The following is a 12157-nucleotide window of genomic DNA, read 5'->3' on the forward strand; positions in this document are numbered from 1 at the left end:
AAATGTTAATAGAATTGAAGGGAGAGATGAACAATATAGAAATACTAGGGGACTTCAATACCTCACTTTCAACAATAAATAGATCATCCAGACAGAAAATCAATAAAAAAACAGTGGCCTTGAATAACACTGTAGACTGAATGGACCTAACAGACATTTATAGAGCATTCCACTTGACAGCAGTGGGATACATTTTTTTCTCAAGCACACATGCAACATTCTCCAGGATAGATCATATGCTGGGCCACAAAATTAAACGCACTCCTGAACAACAAATAAATCAAAGAAGAAATAAAAAAGGAACTCAAAAAGTATCTTGAGACAAATAAAAATGGAAACACAACATACCAAAACTTATGGGATGCAGCAAAACATTTTTATGAAGGAAACTTAGAGTAGTAAATGCCTATTTAAAAAAAAAAAAATCTGAAGTAAACACCCTAACTTTACACCGCAACGAACCAGAAAAAGAAGAAAAACTAAAACCCAAAGTCAACAGCAGGAAGGAAATAAAGATTAGAGATGAAATAGAGACTATAAAGACAATAGGAAACATCAATAAAACTAAGAGATGTTTTCTGGGAAAAAATAAAGTTGAAAACATATAGCTAGACTAACTTAGAAAAAGGAGAGAGGAGTCAAATAAATAAAGTTTTAAACAAAAAAGGAGATATTACAACTGATGCCACAAAAACTCAAAGATGCTAAGAGACTACTATTAACAATTATGTGCCAACAAATTTGATAACTTAAAAGAAATCGATAAATTTCTAGAAACATGCAACCTACCAAGACTGAATCATGAAGAAATAGAAAAGCTGAACAACTTAACAACATGTAAGGAGATTGAGTCAGTAATACAAAACTTCCCACGAAAGAAAATTCCAGGACCATATGGCTTTACAGGCAAATTCTACTAAGCATTTAAAAAAGAATTAATGCCAACCTTTCTCAAACTCTTCCAAAAAACTGAAAATAAGGGAACACTTCCAAATCTGTTTTATGAGGCCATCATTATTGGCATACCAAAGCCAACTAAGAACACAACAGGAAAAGAAAATTACAGGCCAATATCCCTGATGAATATAGATGTAAAAATCCTTAACAAAATACTAACAAACAGAATTCAACAACACATTAAAAAGAGCATTCAAGCATTCACCATGATCAAGTGGGATTTATCTGTGGGATACAAGTATGGTTCAATACATACAAATCAATAAATGTGACACACCACATTAACAAAAATAATATGAACATCTCAATGAATGCATAAAAAGTGTTCAACAAGGCCAGGAGTGGTGGCTCACCCCTGTAACCCCAGCACTTTGGGAGACCAAGGCAGGTGGATCACCTTGAGGTCAGGAGTTCAAGATCAGACTGGTCAACATGGTGAAACCCCATCTCTACTAATAATACAAAAATTATCCAGGTGTCACGGCACACGCCTGTAATCTCAGCTACTTGGGAGGCTGAGATGGGAGAATCTCTTGAATCCAGGAGGTGGAGGTTGTAGTGAGCCAAGATCATGTCATCGAACTCCAGCCTGGGTGACAAGAGAGAAACTCCATCAAAAAAAAAAAAAAAAAAAAAAAAAAAAAAAAAAAAGTGTTCAACAACATTTAACATTCTCTCATGATTAAAAATAAAACACTCTCAACAAATTAGGTTTAGAAAGAATGTACCTCAACATAATAAAGGCCATATATGACAAGCCCAAACTAATATCACATTCAAGGGTGAAAAGCTGAAAGCTTTTACTCTAAGAATAGGAACAATACAAGGATGCCCACTCTTGCCACTTCTGTTCTACATAATACTGAAAGTCCTAGCCTGAGAAATTAGTCAAGAAAAAAGTAATAAAAGGCATCCAAATTGGAATGGAAAAAGTTAAACTGTGTGTTCCAGATGGCATGATTCCAGATGGCATGATCTTATATCTAGAAAACCCTAAAGGCTTCACCCAAAACTGTTAGAATAAATGAATTTAGAAAATTTGTACAATACAAAATCAAAATACAAAAAATCAGTTGTATTTCTATATATCAACAATAAACTGTCTAATAAAGAAATTAAGAAAGCAATCTGATTTACAATGACATTACAAAGAATAAAATACTTAGGAATGAATTTAACCAAAGAATTAAAAGATCTCTACACAGAAAACTGTAATACATTGAAGAAAGAAATTGAAGAAGACATGAATAAATGGAAAGATAGCCAGGTCTATGCATTTGAAAAATTAGTATTGTTAAAATGTCCAAACTACCCAAGCAATCTACAGATTCAATGCAATCCCTGCAAGAATCCCAATGTCATTTTTCACAGAAAGGGAAAAAAAATCCTAAAATTTATATGTAACCACAAAAGACCCCAAAAAATCAAAGCAATCTTCAGGGGAAAAAACAAAGCTGAACGCATCACAACCCCTGATTTTAAAATATACTACAAAGCTATAGTAATCAAAACAGCTTGGTAGTGGCATAAAAACAGACACAGATGCCGATGGAACACAATAAAGATCCCATACATAACTTCATGCATTTTTGGTCAATTGACCTTTGACAAAGTTTCCAAGAATGTAAAATAAAGAATGGACAGTTTCTTCAATAAATGGTGCTGTGAAATCCATATGCAAAAGAATAAAATTAGATCCTCATCTCATACCACATATGAAAATCAACTTAAAATGAATTAAAGACTTAAATGTAAGACCTGAAACTGTAAAACTACTAGAAGAAAACAGGGGAAAAGCTCCATGATGCTGGTCTGGGAAATGAATTTTTTGGATATGACCCCAAAAGCACAGGCAACAAAAAGTAAAATAGATCAAAGAAATTGCATTGAACTTAAAAGCTTCTGCACAGCAAAGGAAACAATCAACAGAGTTAAAAGACAAGCTATGGAATAGGAGAAAATATATGCAAGCCATACATCTGATAAGGGGTTAATATCCAAAATATATAAGGAATTCAAACAACTCAATAGCAAGGAAGCTAATAACTTGATTACAAACTGGTTGAAGGACCTGAATAGACATTTCTCAAAAGGTGACATAAAAATGGTCAAGAGGTGTATGAAAAAAACTCAACATAACTAATCATCAGGAAAATGCAAATGACAACTGTGATTAGATATCATCTCACACCTGTTAGAACAGCTATTATCAAAAAGACAAAAGATAACAGGTGCTAGTGATGATGTGGAGAAAAGGGAACCCTTGTAACAACACTGTTGATGGGAATGTAAATTAGTACAGCCATTACTGAAAATAGTTTAGAGGCTTCTCAAAAAACTAAAAATAAAACTACCATTTGATCCAACAATTCCATTTCTAGGTATATACTCAAAGGAAATGAAATCAGTATGTTGAAGACATATCTATACTCATTCACTGTAACACTGCTCACAGTAGCCAAGATACGAAATCAATCTAAGTGTCCATCAACAGATGAATGGATAAAGAAAACATGGAATATAGACACATGGGATACAATGCAGCCCTAAAAAAGAAGAAAATCCTGCCATTTGTGACCACATAGATGAACCTGGAGGACACTGTGCTAAGTGAAATAAGTCAGTAACAGAAAAACAAATACTATACGACCTCATTTATGTGTGGAATCTAGGAAGTTGAACTTATAGAAGCAGAGAGAAAAATTGTGGTTGCTAGGAACTAAGAGATGAGGAGGATAAGGAGACACTGGTCAAACGGACAGGATAAATAAGTTCTGGAGATCTACTGTACAGAATGCTATACAAGGTGCATTATTAGTTAATAATAATGTATGTATACTTGAAAATTACTGAACGTAGATCCTGAATATACTCACCCCCCCCAAAAAAATTGATAAGTATGTGATCAATATGTTCATTGGCTCAATTTAATCATTTCAAAATGTATACTTATATCAAAACATCATATTGTACACCATACAGTCTCATGAAAAGAAACATTCAGGTCTCAGGCCATCCTGAGCTTGTCCCCTGCCATTCAAGTCTATGTGGTCCTGAGCCTCCTGGGCAGCCTCTGATCTAGATGTGGTTGGATGGAGGGGCCTCGGGAGGTGTCTGGAGCAGGCCCTGCGTAGCTGCACTGGATGAAGGTGAGTACAGTGTGGCAGGACTGAGGGGCTTCCAAGCTTTGCTGCATGCAGGAGAAGCTGGAGCCCAGCAGTTGCTGGGGGGCACACCCGATTAAGGAGTGGCCCCCATCTCACACTTCATGGAGTTCAAGGAGAGGGAATAGGCCAAAGAAGCTTCCCACAGCCGCTTTCATGCCCTCAGCCTGCAGAAACTAGGATAGAAGAAAACACCAAGCTTCTCGGGAGAATTGAAAAGAGGTGGGGAAGACAAGGAGAGTTGCAGACAGACAGGCTGGGTATTGGCTCGCCGCCCTCCATCTGCATGTCAGTTGGGCTATATTTTTGGCTGCAAGCAGCAGAAAATCCAATTTAATGTGGCTTAGCTAACAGACTTTATCATCCTGCTCAGTAAGAAGCCATAGGTCCCAGAGCCTTCCACCTTTCTTTGTCTTTCTCAGCACGCTTCCTTCAGGCTGACGGTCCTCATGATCCCAAGATGGCTGCCAAAATTCCAGGCATTACAGAGGCAACCTCAGGTCTCCATGGCTGGAATCAGGTCACCTGCTTCTTCCTAAGCCCAATGACTAGGGAAATGAAGTTACTATCATTGGCTTAGGCTAGTTAAGACTCACCCCTCCCCAGGGTTCCATGTAGGACAGTGGACACCCAGACAGGACTGAGGCTCTAGCGATACAGAAAACAATGGCAGCAACAGGCAGCGGTGAATATGGGTGAGTAACCAACAAGGTTCGGTCTACCCTGGTTAGATCAGGTGTCCCAGTACCTTTGTCCAAGCACCCAAAAGAGTCCTGCTGAACCTGGGCATGAGGAAGGGCAGGCACAGCGGCGGGTAGTTGGGACAGAGTCTCTGTTTAGGAGTGTGACAGGCAGTTCTCCATAATTATCAAGATTCAGACTGAGGGGTGTGCTGGGAAAGAGCTGGTCAGTGCACTGGGACCACAGCAAGCACCCTGGGGCTCAGAGAAGATGGACAAGTTCCCCCGAGTTGGGCCTGGGCTCACCCAACCCCAGCCCCTGGCAAGTGGATATCCTGTCAGTCAACTTTCTCATGGGTGCAGCTCAGCAATCCCAGAAACCACAGTTGTGTCTTGACCCTCCAGTAGAGGTGTGTCCACACTCAGGGATATGGTGGCAAAGGAAGGGCTGAGTTGAGAATCCCTTACAAGAGACCTCGTCGGGCCGTTGGCACCTCAGGTGTGGTCCCAGATGCCCACTTCCCACCTGCCTGTGTGAGGTGGCAGCATGCTGGCCCACTGTCACCCACATCCTCTTGATCCTACACAGCTGCCAAACATCTCCTCAGCTACCCACTTCCCTCCTTCCCTTATTTCAGACTTTCTCAAATTATGCTTTCTCAAATATTCATTATGTCTTAATTTATACTTAAATTTTCTTTGATTTTTTGTATTTCTTTAATTTACATTTAGTGTATACCTAACAGGACCCTTTATATCTCTTCACAAATGGAAGAGAGCCTCATTTTCCATAATGCGACTACAAGAAAGCACAATGAAGTCACAATAAAGTTATTAAGCCCTAATTTGATACCGCAGCCTAGCAGGACTCTAAGCCCCAGGCCTACTCTCTCTTTGTTAGAGCAGAGAGATTAGCGAGTATTACAAATGTGTTAAACATGCTAGCACCAAATCCAGACGTTCCCCTGGAAGTCATTAGGAGATGGGAAGCATAATTTGTAAGGAAGCAACTTCTTCCGCTGCGGAGTCTGATGGCAGTGGGCTGGGCTCGGGCCCTTCAGTGCACCTGCTGAGCCCCCTCCCGTGGGGGACGTCAAGGAGGGCATGTGTCCCCCAGGCGGGCGGCGGCTGCGGGGAGGAGCGTGGGGAAGGCGAGGTGACCGCCAGAAAGGAGCAGCCTGCAGCTCGCTGGAGGGGCCCCGGAGCCGCGCTTGAGACGCCTGTCCCCGATTTCTCAGTGCCCGCGGATACGACGATCTTGCGCGGAGTTCGTGAGGCTGCAGCACAGCGGGCGCACATGGCTCTCACCTGAGACTCTAGCGGGATACGGGAGGCACGGACACGCACGTTCCGGAGAAGGCACAGAGGAGGAGCTCCGATTTGGTAGCGGCTCCCCGGCCTGGGGCAGGCAGAGGTGTCCAGCTCGGTCCTGGGCGGCAGACACTCCATGGGCCCGAGTCGCGCCCCTGCCCTGCCGAGGCCAAGGGCGGGAAGCGGGACCGCAGGTGAGGGGCCGGGAAGGGAGAGGACGCCATGAGCGGACGCGGAGCAGCCAGTGCCTTCCCTTGGCCTCAGGACTGTGCCCCACAGCAGCCACAGAGCAGGCAGGCAGGAAGAGGGCAGTGCCTCAGGCTTGGAGCACCCAATCCCCTGGGCAGGGCCCATGAGAGGCCCGGGCGCAAAGGAGTCTCCACGTTCTCCATCCTCTGTCCACAGGCTGCCAGGCACGCGGGGGACCCTCTTCCCAGCTATCTGGGAAGTGTACATCTCCCTCTGATGTTATTTTTCACAAATAGTAGACAAACACAAGCTACACACACACACACACATATACACACATATGCAGATATACACACACTACACACACGTATGCACACATATGCACACACACTACACACACATAGGCACACATACACATACCACAAACACATGCCCACACACTACACGCACATAGGCGGGCACACACACATACACAGTGTATGCACACATATGCACATTATACAAATACATATGCACACATACACATGCTACACACATATATACACACATACACTACACATGTACGCACACATGCACACACTACACACATAGGCACACACTACACTCATTGGCAAACATGCACATGCTACAACATATGTATACACAGACCACACATGTATGCACACATGTGCACATATATACACACGTATGCACACATGCACACATGCTACACATGTAGACACATACACATGCTTCATACACATCTATCCACCAACATACACTACACTTATATGCACTATACATACATAGACACACCACACACACTATACACACATGCACACATGTGCACACACTACATGCACATGCACACATAGGCACACATACACATGCTACACACACATGGACACATACACGTGCTACACACATCTATACACACAGATGCACTACACCCATACACACTACACATACATAGACATACACACTACACACACTATACACACACGCATGCATATGCACACATACACTACACATACATAGGCAGACATACACACACTACATGCTACACACACACATAGGCAAACATACACACACCTCACCCATATGCACACATATGCACACACTACACACATGCACCCACACATGCTACACATATACACATATATGCACACATACACATATACGCACATAGGCACATATACACACACACACGTCCTCGGTCTCAATGTAAAGTTCTTATTTCTATGGTTCACAAAGAGGTAGAAAAACATTGCTCTAAGCCATACTCACATGTGAAATGCTAAAAAGAGCATGAATTTTGGATCAAACAGACAGGAATTCTAGGCTGGCCCTGACACCTACCAGCTCTAGGATCTAGAAGGGCAGGGAATCTCTCCTCTCTTGCCTTATCTGTGATATGGGGTAGAAATCCACCCTCCCTCAACCCCAGTTAATGTAAAGTGACAATGAAATGGCAGATCAGTCAAAGTGATTTCTAAACAGTTAAGTCCTGTGCAAACGCATGATATTAAGACTGTTAATATTAGGCCCCAGCCAAGAACCCGTCTTAAGCCATGGTCCAGAAAATCAAATCTTGTTCTTCAATTGCATCTACTTAGCCAGCTGTTCAGTTCCCATATGCTCCTTTCTCTTCCACAGCTTTAGCCGCCAATTGGAATACAAGATAAAAAACACCATCTGTGCCCCTAGTCCTTCAGTTCCCTGCCCAGGACGTCTTGAGGCCGGGAGATGATTTCCCAGTTTCTTCTGGCACTGCTGTTTCCCGCTGGCTGGCTGCACTGGAGCAGGGCTGAGAGCCTGGGTAGCCTCTCCACCTTGATGTGGACGGTTCTCCACTGCCCACCAGAGGCCCCCGTGACTCCCAGACCTGGCCCGGGTGTGGCTGGCCACAGGGCTGTTGCATATTGACCCTTTGACTCTGGGGCTCTTTTGCGGTGTCCACCACATCAGTCCTGCCCCAGCCTGGAGCGACATGTGCCTCTCACACCAGAGACTACATTGAAGGAGCAACCCGTAGGAGGGACAGCAGCAATGGCCTCTGCTGGAGGTCTTCCCAGGAGCCTCTAGTTACAGGGTGCAAGATGTGATAGATTGATGCAACATGGTCCCAATTCTGCATCCCTCCCTGTGTCCATGCCCTTGCAGTATGGCTGCATAGTTCTTCCCATCGAGATGTGAGATCCATTCTCCTGCCCCTTCAGTCTGGGCTGGCCTATGACTTGCCTTATCAGTAGAATGGGGTGGAAGTGAAAGTGACACTGTGCCAGTTCACCTGCAATGTAAACAAGCTCAGGTGAACCTGCTGGGGAACCCAGAAGAGAGCTTGTAGGCTATCCTAGACCAGCCTCCACCCAGCAAACCCTCAAACGAGTGACAGATCCCAACCTAGATCAACAGAACTGCCTTGCCAACCCTTACTGGCACTGGATGCATGAGCCAGCCCACCTGAGATTATCAGAATTGCCCAGCCAAACTGTAGACTTATAAGAAATAATGTTTATGGTTTCAAGCCGCTAGGTTATGGGGTAATTGTTACATAGCAATAGCTAAGTGATACAGAAGAGCATGCCCCCCTCCCTTAGAGGCACCAGTTGGGAAGGTATAGACTCTGTTAGGTTATTCCAATGACATCCTCCCACCCCAGCCTTTGGACAGAGCCTAAGAACCCTGGGGGTGAGGTGAGAATCTAGCCCCCTATCCTGAAGCCAGGTGGCAGGAAATGAAGGGGAAAGTGTACATAGCATCACAGCAAATAGGTTGACAGTAATCACCAGACAACCCTGTCCCTGCTCAAAACTCCCCAGCCCCTCTCACCCACCCTAGCTTCTCCTACCCTAGGTCCCCTACCACTCACTGTTCCCCAGTCTGCTAGAGAAGTCTCAGCAAGCTTCTTGCTGAATTATGCTGAGCACTTTCTCTCTCCCTCTTCAAGCCAACCAGGTCAAGCTCTGGGTGTGCTTTTGCACAGAGGCTTGCCTTGGTGTCCTGTTAGCAGAGTGGTTCCCAAAGGATGGTACAGTTACCACTGGGGATGCAAGCAATGATCATAGGTGGTACAGGGTCAAACATTTTAAATGTTAATTTAAATTTAATTGTTCCATTTCTATTGTAACAGTATTCCAGCAGAGTCATCCCTTGGTATGTGTGGGGATTGGCCCCCGAGGAGACCAAATTCCGTGGATGCTCAAGTCCCTGATACGAAATAGTGTTGTATTTATATACATACACACATCCTCTTTACATACCTACATACATCCTCTCGTATACTTTAAATCATCTCTGGATTACTTACAATGCCTAATATAAAGTAATGTGATTTAAATAGTCATCATGGTGCATTGTTTTATTTGTGTTATTTTTCATTGTTATATGCTATTTTTATTGGATTTTTAAAAAGCTATCTTTGGACTGGGCATGGTGGCTCATGCCTGTAATCCCTGCACTTTGGGAGGCTGAGGCAGGCAGATCATGAGATCAGGAGATCGAGACCATCCTGACTAAGATGGTGAAACCCTGTCTCTACTAAAAATACAGCAAAAATAAATAAATAAATAAGCTGGGTGTGGTGGCGGGCGCCTGTAGTCCCAGCTACTTGGGAGGCTGAGGCAGGAGAATGGCATGAACCCAGGAGGCGGAGCTTGCAGTGAGCGGAGATCACGCCACTGCACTCCAGCCTAGGCGACAGAGCGAGACTCCATCTCAAAACAAACAAACAAACAAACAAACAAACCTATCTTTGATCTGCAGTTGGTTTAATCCATGATGCAGAACACTTGGACATGGTGCGCCAAGTGCATACTTATCCCTTACCCTTCAAGCTGCCATAACAAAATACCATAGACTGGGGGGCTTATAAACAACAGAAATTTATTTCACACCTGGCAAGTTCAAGGTCAAGGTGCTGGCAGACTCAGATTCTGCTGAGGGCCCACTATCTGGTTCTTAGGTGGCACCTTCTTACCTTGTCCCTGTACCATGGGAGAGGGAAACGGGGTGTCTCTGGAGCCTCTTGTATATGGGCACTAATCCAACCACGACGGCTCCACCCTCACGACCTCATCACTTCCCTAAGGCACCACCTCTTAACACTATCACATGGGGGATTCCATTTCAGCAGGTATTTTGAGGGCACACAAACATTCAGTCTATAGAAATTTATTCTCAGGTATATTTAACTAAAATATAGCTAGCCCTAGCAATCTTTGATGTAGTGTTCCCATTTAAAATAAATGTGTTTAAATGCAACTGGATGCTTAGTTGGGAATTTCAGTGGAAATGTCCAAATCCAATAGATGCCGCACCTTAAGGTGTTGAGAGGCCAGATGCAGAATTCACAAAGAAGATGGCTTGCAGCAAGAGTAAGAGTCGAGTGGAGAGAAGAAGAAGGATGTTGAGCAGACAGTGGCTTGCGTGCTGGGAGGGCCGAGGGGAGTGGATGAAGGGGAGTGTGCCCCTCACCTCTTACTCAGTGGGAGAGACTCTGGGGAGGACCTTCAGCAGGATGTGGGGTGTACCTCTGAGTTTGGGGGACACAAAGGCTGGCAGGTGACACATAGCGGAGGACTAGGGCAGCAGGTGGTTGTGACTCTTGGGCCTCAGGGCTGAGAAAAAAAAGACCCACATTCGGAGAAAGGGCGGATCCAGGTTCTGTGGAGTCTGCAGAGTACACAATTTGGGATCCCCTTGCTAAGGACGAGAATATCAAATTACCGTGGGAGCACCTGGTAGGGCCCTCAGGATCTGGGAAGGGGCCCTGGCAAGTCACAACTCTGAAGCTGAAGCTGCACCGGCTGCACGGCACATGACCTCTGCATGGACAGCAGCTACACCATAAACCAGGACAGTGTGCAGGGGGAAGAGTACGTTGTGCACCAGATGTGGCCACACGGGAGGGAGAAACAGCCAGGGCCATTCTTTATCCTGCCCAACAGGGGTGGTAGGACTCCAACAGAGAAGGTGCACACTGAGAGAAGGGCAAGCCAGAGCAACGGGGCTACCAGGATCCCACAAAAGCCCCCACTGGAAGGAGCCCAGATGACTGGGAAATAGCCTCTGAGCAGAGCACCAGTCACAGGTGAATGCTCCTGTTGCCTTAGGTCTCCTCTGCTCCAGAGTGGGGCAAGAAGAGAGAAATGTACCCATAGAAGGACTATCTCACCTCCCACCATAAACTACCAACCCTCTGTGGCGCTCAGGAGGGGAGAGGACACATTTTTCAATTACTTGGACCTGGACACTCTCAATTACTGAAATGTGACTTAAAGTGACCACAGGGCTCTTTTTAATCACCCGAGGCCAATCAGAGAAGGCTCAGCACAGGCCCTAGCTTTTGCAATCACTCCCTTTGAATTATGTTTGCTCAATGTTCCAAAGAGTCAATTTTTTTTTTAATACAGAGTTTTCCATTTTTAATATTTGGTTAAACAAAATAGATCTTTTGTAAACAAACCCAGCACAAGGCCAACAACAAAAAGGAATAAAAGCAAGAAAAACAAAAAGCCTAGGGTTGCCTGTTATTAGGCATCAGGGTCAGGCCTGCTCACCTTCCTTAAAGGAAGTGAGGCTTTTTGCCTTTGGACATCAGCATGGGTCCCTGCTCCTAAGCACCAGAATTGGATATGAACAGAGAAACAACCCCTGAAATGTTTAAGCATCTTTGCATATCCCATTGGCTCATGGACTCCAAGTGCATGGGAACTCCCAAAGAGTCAGTTTTTAAAAATGTATTGTTTCACTTTGCTAGCGTGGCCACAACAAAGCACCAAGACTGGCTGCCATAAACGACAGACATTCATTGCCTCAGCTCTGGAGACTGAAAGTTTGAGATGAAGGTGTCAGAGCCAGCTGCTTCCTTCTGAG

This window comes from Rhinopithecus roxellana, chromosome 1, assembly GCF_007565055.1.
Source record: "Rhinopithecus roxellana isolate Shanxi Qingling chromosome 1, ASM756505v1, whole genome shotgun sequence".
Lineage (NCBI taxonomy): Eukaryota > Metazoa > Chordata > Mammalia > Primates > Cercopithecidae > Rhinopithecus > Rhinopithecus roxellana.